At 42.5% G+C, this 18,109-nt stretch overlaps 1 protein-coding gene and 1 long non-coding RNA gene across 6 annotated transcripts in view; one reads left to right on the forward strand and one right to left on the reverse strand.

Annotated features, from left to right (window-relative positions):
- LOC111946946 (uncharacterized) overlaps positions 1–18,109 on the reverse strand; it is a 508,119-nt gene that overhangs the window by 138,764 nt on the left and 351,246 nt on the right. The window contains exon 8 of one of the 4 annotated variants that reach the window (XR_013653696.1): positions 10,574–11,101. The exons of the other annotated variants lie outside the window; for them this stretch is intronic. The gene's annotated coding sequence lies outside the window, so the exon portion shown is untranslated. Of the gene's footprint in view, positions 1–10,573; positions 11,102–18,109 lie in introns of those variants that run through there. 4 annotated transcript variants of the gene reach the window in all.
- Positions 8,160–17,140, forward strand: LOC144989476 (uncharacterized). 2 transcript variants are annotated; one of them, XR_013653704.1, is made up of 3 exons: positions 8,160–8,846; positions 12,266–12,364; positions 13,852–17,140. It is a non-coding gene; the product is annotated as an uncharacterized LOC144989476 (long non-coding RNA). The 2 variants fall into 2 exon arrangements; XR_013653703.1 differs by lacking the exon at positions 12,266–12,364.

The following is an 18,109-nucleotide window of genomic DNA, read 5'->3' on the forward strand; positions in this document are numbered from 1 at the left end:
AGTATATAAAAGGACAGTAACAGAGGCACCAAGTTTTACTATCCCATCATTCTTACTTGTCAAACTAGATGTAGAGCAAGGCACCACAGTTTCTAAAGTCACCCCCAAGGAAAGAATCAAACAGCCGAGAGACAAACTGCGTAAAGTTTCTGCTTTTCCTTCTTGTCAAAACAGATGGCATGTTTAAACACCAAAGCTCTGTGCAGGTACCAAACATTCTTGTTTGCATGTTTATCAGGAGAAACTAGCTCAAGCAAAAACCCACTTGTGAATACACGCGGCACGACCACGGCGAGAGGATTGGGGGGCTCTTCCCATCTCCCAAGGCAATTCTTTTCTTTTTTTTTGACGTAAGTTTGAGAGTCGGGTCAGCATCTGTCTCCCCGCGGTGTCACACTGCAAATGTCTAGTTAGCTGTGAGGTAGAAGAGAGGCTGTTTTTTTGATTCCACCCAGAAATGGGGACACTATGTAAACATGCCAAACGTCCGTTCCCCCTGGGAAATCAGGTCCTGTAAAGACGAGGTGACAAAACCCATTCAAACATGGTGTGCTGGTTACTGCAGTTAGCCTGCTTTAAAACAGACAGCAGACGGACGGGAGGAGAGATACAAGGTATTGGAAAACTAATGAGAGGGCTGATGTGGGTATCAGCAAAAACACAGAGAGAAATGGAGTTTTAGCAGAAAATTAGGATGTTCTGTTAATATTGCAGGTATGTTTAACTTTTATTACAGCTTTAAAAACCAGAAGATGTTTAAAATCTGGATTTTTACTTTTAAAAATGCATTTCAAACAGGCTGAAGCTCTCACATTATTTCAGTTAATTTGGCCGTGCTCGTATATTGAAATATACATTTTTATGGAGTCCCGTCTGTAAAGTTATACAGTCAAATTTTTACAGTAATATTTCGGGTTCTTTAGCCAGTTTATGAGAAATAAACCTATTTCACTTTTAAAGGCACATGTTCACCTTTTAATTCATGTATTTATAAATATTGCATTTATTAACATAAAAATTGGTTAGCAAGCTAAATTTAAAGGTAAATATTTAGCATGTCCGTTTTTAATAATTATCTATTTAGTTCATGTTTAAATTGTAAATTAAATATTTAATTTTATGGAATTAATCATTTAGTTTGCAAATTAAAGATTTAGATCTGACCTAATTATTAATTTTCAAATTAAACATTTAAGCCCAAACTAAATATTTAGCCTTTTAACTAAATGTTAAGTTTGGAGCTAAATGTTTAACTCCTAACTACTTAACTGGTGAGCTAACATGCTAATAAACTTTCTGATGAGCGGAAGTGGACTACCAAAATAAAAGCAGTACTTTGCTGCCTCTTTGACCCGATTCTCGTCATACGTGTCGTCCATCGTGTCCTTGTGCTTTTCTGATTCAGGACATGTCCAACCTGCTGGCTGAAGACACGGATGAGCCGTTTTATCGCCTCATCTTTGGTAAACAGGCTTCTTCTCAGGACATCGCCCAACTTTTGAGACCTCTGCTGAAATGCCGAACTGCAATCGGAGCCCCCCCTCCCCCCTCACCTCAAACGTTTCCTTTTTAAAATGTATTTGTTTGACTGACACCAGAGGTGGGCTGGCGATCTGTTTCGTAGAACCCCCAAGCCATTTGGATCCACAGATGTCTGTCTGGGTATTTTTTGTTTGTTTCTTAATTTCTGTCACTTCCTGCTGCTTCTCCTGACCCTGCCCCAGTGCATGCTGGTTCTATACCAGTCCCTTTACTAATGACCTCAACAGTTGTTTCTAGCTCATGTATTAAAATAACTTTTCTTCTTTAGAAAGTAGGTCGATACCTTACATACTGCACCCCATACGTCTTGTTAAATACTGTTTACCTTTATTTTCAATTGTCTTCTGCTACCTAAAATTCAACTTTTTATTTGTTATTATTTAGGTGTCAGAGTTGCCTAAATTGTTAAAATGTAGCTTAGGCAAAATAATATTGGTAATTATTAGTAAATTCCACCGAACCCCAATAAAAGCTGTGATAGGCTCCAGCAACCGTGTGACCTGAAAAGGGATTCAAAGGATTTGGAAAATGGATGAATGGATGGGAAAACAACTTTTTTTATAAATCCATCAGGTAATCATATCCATCAGTCTATTGCGACTTGTGTCTCTGATTGGGTTGTAACAAAAATAAACAACAAAAAATAAGTGAGAATATTCAAGCACATTAAAAAAACTAAATCCACTCACTTGTTTTTCAGTGTTTTGGTTTTTCTTTCAGCTGTACATCTGCACATCTTTATTTTTGTGGCAACACCTTAATAAAAAAAAATTTGATTGAGATTTTTTTTAGTACACATTTTTTTCTTTCTTTCTTCTTTTCAGGATTTTTAAACATCTTCCAGCTAATTCAGCTTTTGGCAGCTTTATGCTGCTATTTATTATGAAACGTATGTTTCATAATAAATATTATCTTTATCATGGGTGTACCCTCATTCTAACCAATGAAATTTCAGGCGTCACGGTTACTTTTTATTGTCCTTCAACAGTTTTTCCCTCGTGAAGCTAAAGCAGTTTTTTTCTGCTCAGCCGTCCTACTTTTCAGCAAATGAAGCTAAAGTGTGATGAAGACTAAAAAGAATCGGAGGTGTTTGGACACCGTGTTGACTTTAAAGTGTTAAACATTGTTCCATTTGTTTGCCTTCAAAAACAGACTGGAGGAGAAAAAGTGTGACAGTTTCAGGACTCAGAGACAAACTTTGGTTTTCCGGTGTAAATCCTTTACAGAGAATAACTCCATCGAAGATATTCAGCCACTTTAGTTCATGTTTCCTGACCTCTGGTGGCCACAGGCTCGTTAAACAAAGTACTACCGTCCTGTGTGATGTTTCATAATGCGGTGGCGAGGAGGCGTGTCCATCAGATGACCACACAAGCGCAGCTCCAAGAGTGGCCGTGTTCCCAAACAAACTGCCTTATGATTATTGCAATGAATCACGATGACAAAGAAGGGGGACTGATTGGGGTAATGATTAGGGTGGAGGGGAATGCATGATGACGGACCTGGAAGGGGAGGCTCCTGACACTTTGGTTCTGATTTCTCTCGAGCGGGGAGGGGGCGCTTGCGCCGCTCTGGCAGTGGCGGCCAAACACGACGGTTTGTTGTGAGAAGGCAAAGCAATCAGTGTGGAGGCTGGGAGGAAAGGGGGATCGTTTTGATTAGTTGTTTGAGGCAAACGTAATCAGGGCTCGGTGCTGTGAGCTTGTGATGGGCATTAACACTTTTTTCTCAGTGCAGTGTGTGTGTGTGTGTGTGTGTGCGTGAAACCTTCTGGACCTGAGAGGAGGTGTTTCTTCCTCGGCTAGTGACAGATGTGTCAAAGCAGGAGAAGTCAGGAGGCTCTCCAGGGACTTCTTTAAGTGTCACTGGGAATCTTTGCACACCGAATATTTTGGAGAGAAGTGCTGAATAACAGCGCTGCACCAAGCAGACCGGGCCAATTAGGCGGCAGTACATGCGTATGTATGTGTCAGTGTTTTTTGTGCAAGTGGACTACCCTTGAGTCATATGCAGACAGCAGGACTGAACGTCTGAATGCTGTCAGACATCTGCCTGCCTGCCTGCTGCTGCAAAAACACACAAAGTCACACAATCCAGTGAGGAAAGAAGCTGAAGAACTACGGGGAGAAATGGGAAAGAATCTGCCCCCTCCCTGATTAACATGATTCCGTCATTTGCATAGATGTCACACATTATTAAATTGAAACTAGTTCCTTTACTAAATGAAGTTCCTCTTTTAAATGTTTGAATTTCTTTTTACAGGATAAAGTTGTCTACGTCTGCTAATGTGGACAAGTATTTTACAGTTGGGAAAAAAAGTATCTGTCAGTCACATTTCCGAATGTTACCCTACTTAATGATTTTTTTTAAAAATTCCACAATATGACTTCTCAGATTCTTTTTCTTACAATCAGTCTTTCACATTTCAGCGTATATCTGATGAACATTACAGACCAAACTCAGATTTTTACAGGGAGTGTTTGTTAGAGCTGTTTTCCTGTCTGTAGTTGAATAAACTCCCTCTTTAAATTAAGACTAAAGGGTTTTCCAAGTTATTTAAAGCACACTTTATTGGAAATGGTGTTTTTTGTTGTTTTTAGCATGTTCTTGTGGCACTTATGTCATTAAGAAAGAAAATCAAGCTCAAAATTGCATCTATGAGTATTTCTTTATTTGAATCTTTGTGAAACAGGAGTTGATTTCAAATGCTGTTTGAAAAAAATCCCATTTGTGACGTTGAAAATATGCTGAGTGAGCCACAAGATCCCTGCTCCGCTCAATTGTGATTCATCCACCGTCATCACCATTTTTGTCCCACCACTAATGCTAGGTTGGTGGTCTGAGGGGCGGTAAACTAGTGGAAAAACTGTGTAAACAAATGGATGATGGGAAGTCAGGGAAGGCTTACTTTGCTCCAACAGTGCCGCCCACATCTCAGAGATGAACTCGCTCTGCAGAAACTATGTCCTAGAAAATAAAAGTTTTTGATTTTGCCTAATCACAGCACAATCATGATTAAAAAACTCTTGAAAATAGATCAATACATAATCAAAGTGGGCCTTTAAGAACATGAAACCAGCATCTTTATCAGATTTAGATCTACACTTTGACTAGATCAGGGGTCAGTAGCCTGCTCTGGCTCCTACAAAGGCAGGTAGCTGTCCAGAGGGGAGGTGCTGAAACGCTTTACCGCATGTCTGAAAAACAGAAGTGAACCTTTTCCTGAGCAGCTAAGGGCTCATCTTTGCTGAGCTGGAACAGCCAGAGTGGCTCAAAAAGCGACACGACAGGGTAGACTTGACAGCGCAGCCACACAAACTGAACAGAGGTCTTCAGGGGGAAAGGTCCGCAGCCATGCACATGCTGGAGGAGGCTCCGGCGTTTGAGCACCAGCTGACATAAGAAAAAAGGGAAACTGTCTTGCTTTCACAATTTAAGAGAAAGTCATGGTGTGATAGAGTTAGCCTATTTACATTCTGTCATCATTGCAGTGCAGAAATCAGGTTAAGGAAAGGAGCAGGAGCCCAGAAGCTCAAGAACTAAATAAATAAATATACAGCTTCACGGAAAGTTTGTGGGCTTCTCCAACTTTTTGCTGAATCATAGTAAGAAGTCAAATAAAAGATAGAAACCAGGAGCAACGTCACACAGTAGCATGTTACTTTGGATAATCTGGACAACTGGAGCTTAAAACATTATTTAAAGATTAAAAGAAAGTAACAAAATGTGTAAGTTTTAGATTTTGTATGGTTGCTTTTAATAATAAAGTACTATTTAAAAACTTTATTAGACTGAGCTTGCTACCTTCTCTAAAGACAGAATGTCTTGATAGAGCACTTGTTGTTCCTTGTAATCTGTAGTTTGATTTCTAAGACATATTAAGGGTTGACTTAATTAACATTAACAAACATTTGTGTATCATCTGCATAGTAGCCAAACAATCTAACTTTAGTTAGAGTCCCAGAATATGACGCCCAAACAAATTTATTTTTTTAAAAGAATAAATATAATAAAAATAAAAGACAAGTGAGACGAATAAAGGAGAAAGAAAAATGTCTTAAGAACTGAATAAAACTGAGAAGGGTATAAATAAAAAAACTGATAAAAGAGAGAAAAGCTATGAAAAAAGAACCTGCAGCCGAAGAAAGGAGGTTTAACTGATATATGTGTGAGGAGGAATAAGCTCCAGGAGGGGCAGTAGCTTGTTGCTGCAGCCCAGTCATTTCGTCACCTCCTTTGGGTTTTCCTCCAACACTCCAGAAGGTTCCACCTACACAACACCTCACACTTTCACAGAGGCCTGTCTGTGAACACGCACACCAACACGCTCACCAACTCTGTGGATCCACTGAAGGTAGTCCTCCAGGGAAAAACAGTCTGTTCTCTCACATTACATTCATTGGAAAGTCCTGCTGTCTGCTCTGCTGCATGTGAAACATTTCTTGTTTGGTGTCCCAAAACCCCTCGCTTGCAGACACCGGATGATTACCAAAATGTCAGCTTTAAAACTCACCTCTTCTACACCACTGCCCAAACAATGTGCCTCTAGTGGCGCAACGGCAGAACAAATCTTCTTTGAGATCTCTGACGGGCACCATGAAAACAGACATTAATGCTTTGGTTACAAAACTGGTCTCCAAGAAGGTGACGGATCCATGAACACCAGTATATCTGAAGCTAGCGAAGACTTATTTTAAAAACATTTCGTGCTGAAGTGAATTCTCCAAAGGTTCAAAGGTGCCAAGCAGGTTAGCACTATTAAGTGGTGCGAGGCTTAAGTTGAGTTTTTTAACGTGTTGCCGCCACCTACATGCATTATTTGCCCTGTGGGTGTCGTTATCAAGAAAATAACACACTGTCTCCAAGTGCTTTTCTGATGTCTTTAGTGTCACTTGTCGCTTGGTGTTTCTTTGGGCCATGGTCAGCTCTCTCTTTTTAGGAAATTTTGGGTTATATTAAGTCTTAAACTGTTTTAAGATGGTGCTAGCTGCAGAGCGCGTTCGGCGTGCGCCTGTCAAATCAAAAAGTCCAGATTATTTGTGAGTAGCAAGACGCACACCTAGTAGTTTTCTGCAGAGCAGCAGGAGCTCATTAAGCAGTCATCTTTAAGGTTGTGGGCAGGACTGTTGGCACAGACGTTAGCCTAGCTAATTTCCCATCATGCCTTTGATTATACTCTCTCCAAATTGTGACAAGAGCCTCACAAGCCCAAGCTAACGTTAGCGTAGCAAAGACACGGCAAGCAACATCTATGCAGATGCACAGTTAAGAGCCAGATTCCAGCTGAGACGAGGAAACGAGAACGTGAATGGATCAGTTAGTCTGCAAGTGGAGGATTTAGAAAGCGAGACTTCAGCCCGCCACAGCAGTATCTGCTTCAAAAGCCCAAATTCTTTCTAACATCCTATTCTCATCTGCTCCTGATCCGACGCAATTTGAGGCCGTTTTAATCTTAAGTTATTATATACAAGTCCTCCATTATGAGCAAAATGCTACAAGAACATGTTAAAAACACCAAAAACACATTTTTTATTGGAGATGGTCTTTAAGTTTTCCAGAATTTCCAATATTTTTCCCAATTTCCATGGTGACCCCATGTCAAGGGGTGGACTCACCCACTCTCTTAAACTGGACTTTGCACTTTGTGGAGGAAAGGGCCTGTTGGATCCAGGCGATCAGAGCTGTTTCTTTATTTTAATAGTTAGAAAATGACCTCCTGCTTTCATTCAGGGGTTTGAGGTTGTATTAATAAGGATTGAAAAAAAAGAGAGCCAATGAAAACCACCAACATTTACTGCAAATGACTTTTCTTTGGTTGTAATCCCTCCCATGTGGGATAACAAGACCTGTCCAGCCACTCTGATGGTATAAAGCTCCCTTGGTAAGTTTTAATTGGTTTCAGTTAATCTCACAGCAGTATTTTGTTAAAGCTTTCATGAAACAATGGTGAAAGCTTTTTCACCAACCTGTTTCTTTTCATCTCCCCCCTCCATTCACTAAGTCAGCCAGCTTCCCTTTGCAATTGTTAATCTAATGCTCATCTGATAGCATAAGTCTCCAATGACACACTCGCGCTGAGGTGCAATCAGACGGGGACAGGCCCCGGAGCCCCTGCAGCTCCAACAATGTTTTTTAGCGCTTTTAGGAGTCCCAGAGTGGATCATTAAACCGCAGAATATTGGTGGCAGATAAAGCAAAGGCGCAAGAGCCTGCTGAATCACTCCCAGAACAGAGCCGGAGAAAGATGCGATGAGAAGAAAGTTCTCCTTTTGTCTAAACACGACTCATTAGTAGAAGCAGGTATGCGGCTGACGAAACGGTGGAGGAAAGAAATGTTATGGAAAGCAGGGGAAAAAGACGCAGGGGTGCTGACAATGAGGGAATGACGGTTCCACGCTGAATAGGCAGGAGCTTCTCATCTACAGTCAGACATCCGCATCAAAAACTCCAACAACTGTTCCGCTTCCCGTCAATTAGGTGCCAGGAAATCGCACGAACATTTGTCCAAGTGAGAGGGGGGGGGGGGGGGGGGGGAGACAACAACATACGTACACAATTTAACAACACACAGCCACCCACACACGCGACACACACCTCATCAAGCTGCAAAGAGGGAGCTGTGATTAGACTATCCGGGACCCAGCATGCAGCTCGATCCTATGCATTTACGCCACGGAAAGTGTGTGAAGAAACCATTCTCTATGATTTGTGAGAGAAAAGAAACGATTATTTTGAAAAACAGCACAGAAATAAAGTAACAGGCAGCGAGGCCAGGAGCCCGGGATGCAGAGAGCGGCGAAGGCTGCTGATGACGAGCTCAGATTAGCAGGTGGAGGGATGCTGGGAGCCGGTTATTAGTCTGCAGCAGGGCAGCGCTCCTTCCAAAGCACCCCTTGGGAAGCATTGTTCCACTGTTTGAGCTGACATGACAGACGGTGAGGCCAGAGTCGCATTTGAAAATTACGCTCGATTAACACAGCTACTGAAAAGACCTCGGGCCGGCCCTGTCCCCCGTGTGATTCTACGCTCAAAGCTTTAAAGCAAGTCTAGCATTCGGTGTTCACACTGGACTGTCGTCACCCAATCCTCGCACTTGGCCACCACCTACAAGTCAAAGTCTAAGGAGACTTGGGGGGAAATCCGGTGAATCTTGCTCCAGGCTACCATCTGTTGGACTCTGTCGGTCAGTGGAGGACTCATCCTAGCTCTCGTCTTGGTTCATGGATTGTCTGAGACAGCGTCGTTGGTGGCTGAAAAGGCCAATCCGTGACAGGCTTTCTTTGTCGCAGAAGTCGCAGCTGCAGGTGGGTCCCTGGCTGTCGTTGTCGCTTTTTTTCTGACGCACACATCGTGTTCTCTTCACCTGACTTGAGCCGTGTGATCAGGGTGCCCCTCCACTTTGGACGGTCTACTGCAAGGTCTTAGATGGGTCGTAATGGTACGAGCCATCTATGCATCGGAATAGAGGGGTTTTTTAGATGAAAAACTGTAGAAAACTTAAACTGTGATTACCAACAAAAGGTAAGAAGTTAAGAAGATGGACGTAGGCTGTAAAGAGAAGGATGGAGGTGTAGCACCACTCATCCATTTGTGTTGAAGCTGTCTGCTCTGTGGTAGCAACAGTTATAACCTTACGTGATGTCATCAATCCCACTCCGTTCTACGACCCTCCACAACCCAAAAACCTGCAGCTTCGTAGGATGTGACTCAGACTCTGTTTCCATGGTGTTCTGGTGAGTTTAGGTTTCTTTTAAAGTCGTGAAATCATTTGTAGAAGGTGTCTGATGTTCACCTGCGTCTTACATCTCGCTCACATTTCATCCCGCTCTGTTGAGAACAAAAATCACAGCGTGGCGTTTACGCCTGGCTTTCAAGTTGGAAAGTGTCGTTTGCCTCCAGGAAACGTGCGCCTCCTCAGCCTCAGCCTGCGCTGACAGGCGCGGGATGCAGACGCCTGTTTGTTGAAGCCCTCAGAAGGAGTCGCTAGTTTTCCTAATGTTGGCCTCCTGATCTGCTGCGTGAGCAAACACAAACCGTCACGGGAGACAGAAGGAACACAGAAGTGTGAGCGCTCCGGATGATTGACTGACATTTCAGGGAGAGTACAGTATGTTCTCCTGTGTCTCTTTTATCTCCATTTTGTCTCTTTGACTCTTTCTTTCTTTTCCCATCAGCCCTCACTCCTGTAAGCCTTATCCATCCCTTTCCTTGATTCTAAGCGATGAATTTTTTTTTCCCCTTTCCCTCTCGCCTGTTTCTGCTCCTCTTCCTTCTTCGGCATCTCTGCGTCTGCTGCCAGCCCTCCTCTTCCCCGGTGTATTTACATTCTCCTCTCCACTGAGCGCCGTGTTGATGCTGCGGCTTTTATAAAAACCCCTCTGTGAGGGGATGAGATCAGAGCAGCCAGGCGGTGAGAACAGACTACCCGCCACATTGCGCTTAACGTGCACCCAACGAAACAACAACCACCCCCACCACCACCACCGTCCTCCAGATGTCGTTTTTATCGACTCTGCTTTGGCTGCAGCATCGTCTTGCGCTTTAACACTCAGGTCAAACTGGAACTGACCCCGTACCTCATTAAATAAAGGAGCTGCAAGAAATGAAGTGACAGAAAAGTCCCGGGCATTCTGGGAGAACTTGTTCAGTCCGAGTTCAACATGGCTGATGGGTGTTTGAGGCCGAGGAAGCAGCAAAGGGCACCGAGGTGGCGCCGACATGCCTGCCATCAAATCAGTTTGTGTTTCTGAAGAAAGTCTTCACCAAAACAACCCTAACCCCCAGAAAAAAAGCAGAAAAAACATCCTAATGCTGGAACTCTGACTTTTATTGATGTCACATTTTGAGGGCAGCGCCTCCTGCAGGGCAGGAAATTCACCAGAAAAGCTCCTGCTTTGTTCAAAATACCAAATAAACATGCAGGACAGAAAGTAAAGGCAAATGCACCTCCTTATGTAACCACTAGGTGGTGTGTTGCAGAATGACACCTGTGCCAAAGAGCGTGAGCTGTTTAGGCGTCATCTTCTGTGTTAAAGGATCCTCTCCACTGTTTTCACGGCCTTTAGAGGTCACTAAGAGGGAAGTCAGACCTGCAGAACAGGGTCACCTGGTAAATAAGTTCTATTCAAAAAGAAAACAAGAAGGAAATGACAACAAAGAACACGAACAAACCAAAAAAACCAAGAGAAGCAGCTTCGCCGTTTCCTTCAGCCGGGAAATGACTAAAAAAAAGCATCTGAAAGCCCAAACAAGTTCACGTCACCATTTTAGCTTTCTCTATCCCATTTTTTTCACACTTCCTCCCACACTTATTTTTCCTCAAATCATTTCTTTTATTTTATTTTTTTTATAAAACCTTTTTCCTTTCCTCCTCTTCCTGGTTAAAGCCGCGGCTTCATGGTTAATTCTTGTCTTTTACCATACATTCTCCATCTTTACATTCTGTCTTTACAGCTGGGAGGCAGATTTATGGGAAGGAAACAGGAGTTTTGTTTTGTTTTTTGTCCTGTCAGCATCAACTCGGAGGCTCCTCTTCATCTTGGAATACAGATCATGATCTCTGTGGAGTTTAAGCAAAAATAAGGAGCACTTCAACTTTATCTAACTTCACTTTTCAGCGCAGATAAAAAGCAATCCACTTCTGAATGCAGCTCCTAATTAAATCTAAGAGGACTAATTCAGGACGTTGTTTAGTGGGAACCTCCTGCTTCTCTGCAGCTGTTTTATTTCAGCTTTTTCTGTTATTAGTGACAAAAACAGTCATTTTCCTCCGCAGAACACCTTGGTCTTCGCTCACGCCGTCTCCTAAGTGTTATTGAGGGGCTTTGATGTTTGAAATAAAGCAGGAGAGGATTGTGGGTGTTCTGGAGGTGGCAGAGTGGGCTTTTCACAGCAATCCCATCTGAAGGGAAAATTATCAGTTTATGACTTTAAAAGTCTCATAGAGGAACTTTTTTCAGTCAAGATTCCAAACTTTCCTCAGAAACTTGGGACTCCAGGAAGGAAAAAAGCTCAAGGAATGTTTTACTAAACTATTATATTTAGACTCCAGTCAGTAATAGTGAAAAAAGCAGAACAAGTTTAAGGCATTTCTTAAAATACTGTCATCTATCGCAACAACATATTGATAAACAAAGAAAAAGTACATAAAAACTGAAATATAGACAGAAAACAAACGATCTATAAATGCAAAAGGAATAAAAACAGGAACTTTAAGAAAAGTGTGGAAAATAAATGTAAAAGAAACAAGTAAAAAGAAAATTAAATAAAAGAAGGTAACAAATAATAATAAAACAAGATGATAATAAAGTGGAATAACAAATCAAACAATGGAAAAAATATGAAACAAAAAAAAAGTTAGAAAAAATGATAAAGCAATATAACCTATGAGGAAAATAAAAATGTAACCCAAGAAAAGGGAAAGGAAAATTATTTAGAAAGTCTATTTTATTTATTTTAAACAACAACAAATAACAAATTCTAAAATTTTCTTTAAAATATACTGAATTTTGACAAATTTTCTTCTTTTTTTTTAGCTTTACATCCAGTTTAGTTCATCCTACTTCACCACGTCTTTGAATACATTAAAAAGTACATTTCTAATATCTAATGAATAATAAATAAATGATCTAGTGGGGAATACATTAAATTGGACATGAAGTTAATCTTCTTTGGAGAGGAAATATTCAGACAATACAATGATCTTTTAATGGATCCCTTTCAGGTTTCGACTCAGTTCTACAGGAGTCATGAGGATCTCCGTCCTTCTCACGCATCCGGGAAGAAACATTCTCCAACGGACACAGAACTACCTTTGAGACAGGTAACATTATGGAGACACAGGAATATTTACCCTCTTGGGGGGTTTTGGAAACGTCTTTGGTTTCTGTCATGGAGGAAGTGAGAAATGCAGGACGGTTTTGGATGTGGAACCAACAGCAAAGTCTGTGTGTCAATGAGATTCATAATACAAACCCATATTTGACTGAAGCGGTTCATGCCAGCCACACATACCGCGTGGAAACACTTTTTCCTAATTAAACGGGCCAAAGTCCACGAGTCGGGCGTGGCTCACGGCTAAAGTCAGCGCTCAGAGCGAGCGACTCCTTCCAGATCTCCACTCATTTTATCAAAAAACCCACAGTACTTAGAGCTACGGGTTAATATGATGGGATATAGGCCTGCACAATATACCGCAAATTTATCGTTATCGCAATATCCAGCTCTGCAATATACATATCGCAAAAGACGGCGAATATCGCAATAAATCGCAAACCCAAAATGTGTTAAAACAATCTTCTAGCAGCTTGAAGCATTTAACGAATCAAATAAATCCCTTTATGCTTTGACCAATCAGATGGACGCCTATTATGTTAACCCTGGTCCTGAAGAGCCTCAACCCTGCCTGTTTTCCAGCTCTCCTTAACCAGCTTGCTGTTGATTGGCCGACTCAAGTGATTTCACACCCTGATTGACTGAACACACCTGATTTTGGTTATCATTATCGAGCAGTCTAGGGAGAATTGGAAAACAGACAGGGTTGAGGCTCTTGAGGACCAGGGTTAGCCACCCTGACGTTTGTCCCCCATGTCGATGAGGGTCATTTGGAGTATAATTTTTAAACTGTTGCAATGAAATGGGAATTATGTTTTTGTTTATTTTTCTATTTGTTTATTTACCGCAAATTTATCGTTATCGCAGTATTGATCACTAATATCGCATATCGCAAGTTTTCCTCATATCGTGCAGCCCTAATGGGATACAATGAATCCACCATGTCAAAAGGCGCTCCAATGGTCAATCTATGGCTTTAAATTACATTGAAGCTTTGGTAAGGCGGGTCACAGCTGAGACTTGAGCCATGAGCAGGTCTGGGGAGTCGTGACAGCTACCCAGACCGGCTCGCGGCTCTAGTCTCGAGTCAGGTTAGCCACTGCAAGTAGTTCGGACATGTTTACATCACCAGCCCCTCCTGGTGCCAAAATGGCTTTATCCATAGCCCCTCCCATGTGTGAGGAGCTCGCCGCTCCATGGCCTGAAGAAGACGTCAACGTCTCCTTTGATAGATGATGATGAGCGCTAGTGCCGCGGCGGAAACATGAATGTATCTGCTGTCAATCAAAGTGTTGGTCACATCCGTCACCGTGTTTCTGAATGACTTTTCACGTGATTTGGTTTGAGTTTATTCACATAATTAGGATTTAATAAAAACAGTCTCATTGTGAAATTGTGTTTTATTTCTAGAATTTTAATAGTTTTAATCTTTAATCTCACATTTTACTTTTTTTATTCTTCATATTTTCTTTTCAGAAACAGTAAAGGAACAAAATGTCTCCAAATTCCACTCCACTTGGAAATTCCTGTCCATTTTTGCTCCATCTGTCTGCAGGCGGCCGCTGCCCCACACCGACTTTTTATTTGGCTGACCTTATCGCTGTGCATAAACCTAACACCCAAAATGTTCCCCGACAACCTGTCACACAGACCTGGAGAGAGTGGGACGCTGCACCCCTGCCTCTGCTGTCAATCTAGCTCCGGCTCCAGAGCAGCCGGGGCCGCGTGGCCCCTTCTCCCACCGCCGGGGAGCACGCCGCGCCTCCACCTGCCGCGCCCGAGCCGCTGATGGACACACAGATTGATGCTGCAGCACTCTCCTGTTTCAATTACCCTGCCCATCTCCTTCCATCTCCCCTCCACACCCCCCTGCCCCCATCTTTCTTGGCGACATGAAGCGCTCGCCTCACTTCCAGCCGAGGTTCATTCTCTGTTTTTCCCTCACCGATCCAAGCAGCGTTCTCTGCTGCTCTTGTACAAACGACGCTCGGCTGCAGATGATGAAACCAGCGAAATGAAAAAGCTACCTTCAGCCCCACCAATGGAGGGAATAGAAAGTGTAACAGAGCAGTGACAGAGGGTCTGATAGCCCCTCTTCCGTATAATCACATCCCGCTATTAGAATACTGCAGCTATCTGATGCTGTTTGTTCTATCAGCGGATCAGCATTAGCGCTCATTAGTCACATGCATTAACTGCTGAATTGGACCTGACAGAAAAGTCAGTGAGGGGCTTTCTACGGCAAAACGGGGGAGCGGGGAAAAAAGCCGGCTTGATGGATGGACGGACAGGCAGACGTATTGACTGGAGGGATGATTGACATGCTGTACGAAAAGGGACACGTGCAGAGAAAGAAAATCATTTGATGGAAAGGTTTGATGGATGGGATCATTTGCTCACGGACAAATGGACACAAGTCCAGAAAGACGCCAATATGTTTCTGATTCCAAAGTAATATTGTCTACAGTACACACGGCGGAGGATTTAAAATGTCACCGAACCGAAAAGCTGAAACTTGAAGAAAAATGGAGGCGAGAGTCCCCAGAGTTTGATTCTTCTGATAATCTGACAATAATGCAACTCAACACGGACTCGAAAACTTTTTCCTTAAAAGAAGAAGACCATTTTTCTTTCCCCATTAGCAGAATTGTTGGGAATTTTCCTTGACAAATTCTTGAAATTGTTCAAGTTTTAGGAATTTTTGACGTATTTTCACAGTTCCTGTTTTTGCAGTGTGCTGCTTTTTTTCAGCTCAGCTGGCTGTTAAAGTCGGTTTGCTGATAAAAATAAAAAAAATAAAAACTTGCACTGCTGGTTAGAAGAAAAGCAGCAAAGAATCCTCAGTATAAACCTGGATTCAAACCCGTGTGGAAACTCAACTAAACTGCAGAAACGTTATAGAACATCACAACATGATTACAACTTAAATCCAAAAACTAAACAAAATGGGACACAATTTGTCTCCCATTTACCGCGCTGCGCTTTCAAAAGACCAAAACTTCGGTGTGACCACGCCAAGCCATCCTGTGACGAGGCCAGGAGGTCTTCTAGAAGACAGGCTTTGGACATTCACCATGAGCCGTCTAACTTCAGGAATGTGGGATGGCTGTTGAAACCCTGAGATATGAATACGGTTCTTCTGACACTGTAAAAAATGAGGATTTCGATGATTTGGGTGCTTCGGGGTTTCAGACATGTCAATCATTTGTATGTAGTTGTAGATTTAGATAAGTTAATTCTTCTCTAAGAGTTCTGGTAAATCGCCTGTCCGTCCTGGGGGGGGATCCCTCCTCCACATGGACACCCCTGAGGTTTCTTTATTTTTTCCGGAATCCATTTTTTTTAGGAGTTTTACCTTACCGCGAAGGGGGGTTTAAGGGCAGGGATGTCCCGTTTAGTTTAGTCAGTTTGTTAGTTCATTTTAGTATTTTCCATTTGAATTCTATGTAGTCATGATCCTTTTGAGTTTATGTTTTACTTTTTTAATTACCAATACAAAGCCCATCGAGACCACTGTTGTTGTGAATTTGGGCTACATAAATAAAATTGAATTGAATTGAATGGAATCACTTGTATCCCAAAATGTTTTGCTGAACAATTCCAGCCAATCGTTTTACCACCCCAGCGATTGTGGGCGGGATCCACAGCCCCTCCCACGTGTAAGGAGCTCACCGCTCCACGGATGATGATGATGATGATGATGAGCGCTAGTGCCGTGGCAGAAATGTGAATGTATCTGCTGTAAAACAAAGTATTGTTCACATCCCTCACTGTGTTTCTGAAGGACTGATCGCGTCAGTTGGTTTGGGTTTATTTGCATAATTGTGACCAAATGGAAACACTTGTAAAATTTCGATCAAGTTTTGCTCATATGTTTTGGAAATGCATCTCCTGTTACCTACGGTTTGTTCATTTGCTGAGATGAACATGCACTTTGCCAACAGTCCCCTTCCCCGTGGGCGTCATCAAACTTCAATCCAGTCTGAATTAATTGCTTGCTTCTGAAGAAGCCGATCAAAATGTCACATCCCGCTCAATCATCCGGGCTAAGGACTTCCCGTGAAAATGAAACGGCGGCGCTGATGACTCCTACAAACAAACACATTGTCAGATGATGACAGCGACGCTCCACGGCAGCTTTTACTGACGCTTCCGTGTCGAGTTTGAACCTGAGAGATGACAGACAGGCCTGCCCTGTAATTCCTGACAAAATAACAAAGTCCCCCCCCACCTCTTTTATTCTGTCTCTGCTCAGTGAGGGAGTGGGAAGCTGACGGGGGAGTTTAATGTCACACCACATCACTGTTACAGGAAAACAGTTGCACGACGGCCTCGGAGCCGCTCCTCGTCTCATTCTGAAGGCTTTGGGTCAGAAGCAGAGTTGGCCGCTCACAGGGAAAGAGACCAAGAGAGGAGAGGAAAAAATAAAAACATGCTAGTTAAAGGTGGACAACACGTGTCGGCGGTGGGTGGGAGTCGCTGTGCTGCCAGACTCGCTGAAGTAATGAGGCCGGCGTGGCGGGGGGTACGACTAATGTGGAGAGATCAAACTAACGGAGGCCTCAGAAGAATCACCTGCTCTGGGATTTGACACTGACTCTGTGTGTATGCAAAAAAACAAAATCACCATAAATGTATACTGTTTACTGTAAATGTAAAGCATCTTTCCTGAGAACGTCTTATAGATGAAAAGGGTGTTTTAAAACATGATTTGTAGCGTTTTCCTGATGGTGGAGGATGAAAATAAAGAAAATTAAGATAAAAATTGTATTTCTGAGTATTTCTTTTTTAAATCATGAATCAGGAGCAAATGAAAATCCAATCCATTATTATCATTAGAAAACATGTTAAAAACACTATTTTCATTGAAGTGGGTCTTTAAAATGTAATGTTATTAAAGTAGTTAAAAGAATGTCGGGCTGAACACATTTAAGCTTCACCAAATCTGGTACAGAAAGTAAAAACAGCCCGGTCTAGGCTCTGGGGTTTAAGTCTCTATGGTCCCAGGTCATCCCGACAGAACACAAGGCGTCATGGTCCAGAACCTAACCACCAAAAATGATGGTCTTATTTCATGCACATTATTTATGACAACCATAAATCTTTACTGGCTTCCTATGATCTCTCCTTATAGAAATAAAATGTACCCCACCCTTCCTCTGGTGGAAGGTTGGCACTAGTGTTTGGCAGTGGAGCCGCCATCAGTGTGTGAATGTTGGGCCTAGGGAAGGGCTCTACGCCATTTACCATTTTAGCATTTCCTCTATGAAAAACATTGGGCCATCATTAGATTTTGGTGATTCAGTGAAGCTGCTGCCTCTAATGAGGCTGGCTGCTGAATTGGTGTAACATGCAATCAGCTGTGTCAGCTGCAGCGGTTATACAAGCATGTTCACTCCTTCCCAGCATGCTCCTGGCCTCCACACCTGTCACAGACAGCCGGAGAGCCGAGCAATTGTGACAAACCCGCGCTGATCATCAGCAGCGGCCTGTTTTTTTTTCTAAAAGAAATGTAAACCAAGTCAGAGGCAGGAGATACAAAGATTCTTATTCCTTGAAGGATGTGAACAAAACACACATCACTGCTAGCCCAGAATACAAAGTAAGTGCCATAACGGCACCCGAGGGAGGCCTTGTCAAATAAACAATAAGACGCGATTAAATGGTATTATTACGTGAAACTAGCTCAAGTCATCAGGGAGAAAAAGACAGACAGATCTGCATTTGCATTCCA

Source organism: Oryzias latipes, chromosome 23 (genome assembly GCF_053564925.1).
Source record: "Oryzias latipes strain Hd-rR chromosome 23, Olatipes_Hd-rR_3.1".
Taxonomy (NCBI): domain Eukaryota; kingdom Metazoa; phylum Chordata; class Actinopteri; order Beloniformes; family Adrianichthyidae; genus Oryzias; species Oryzias latipes.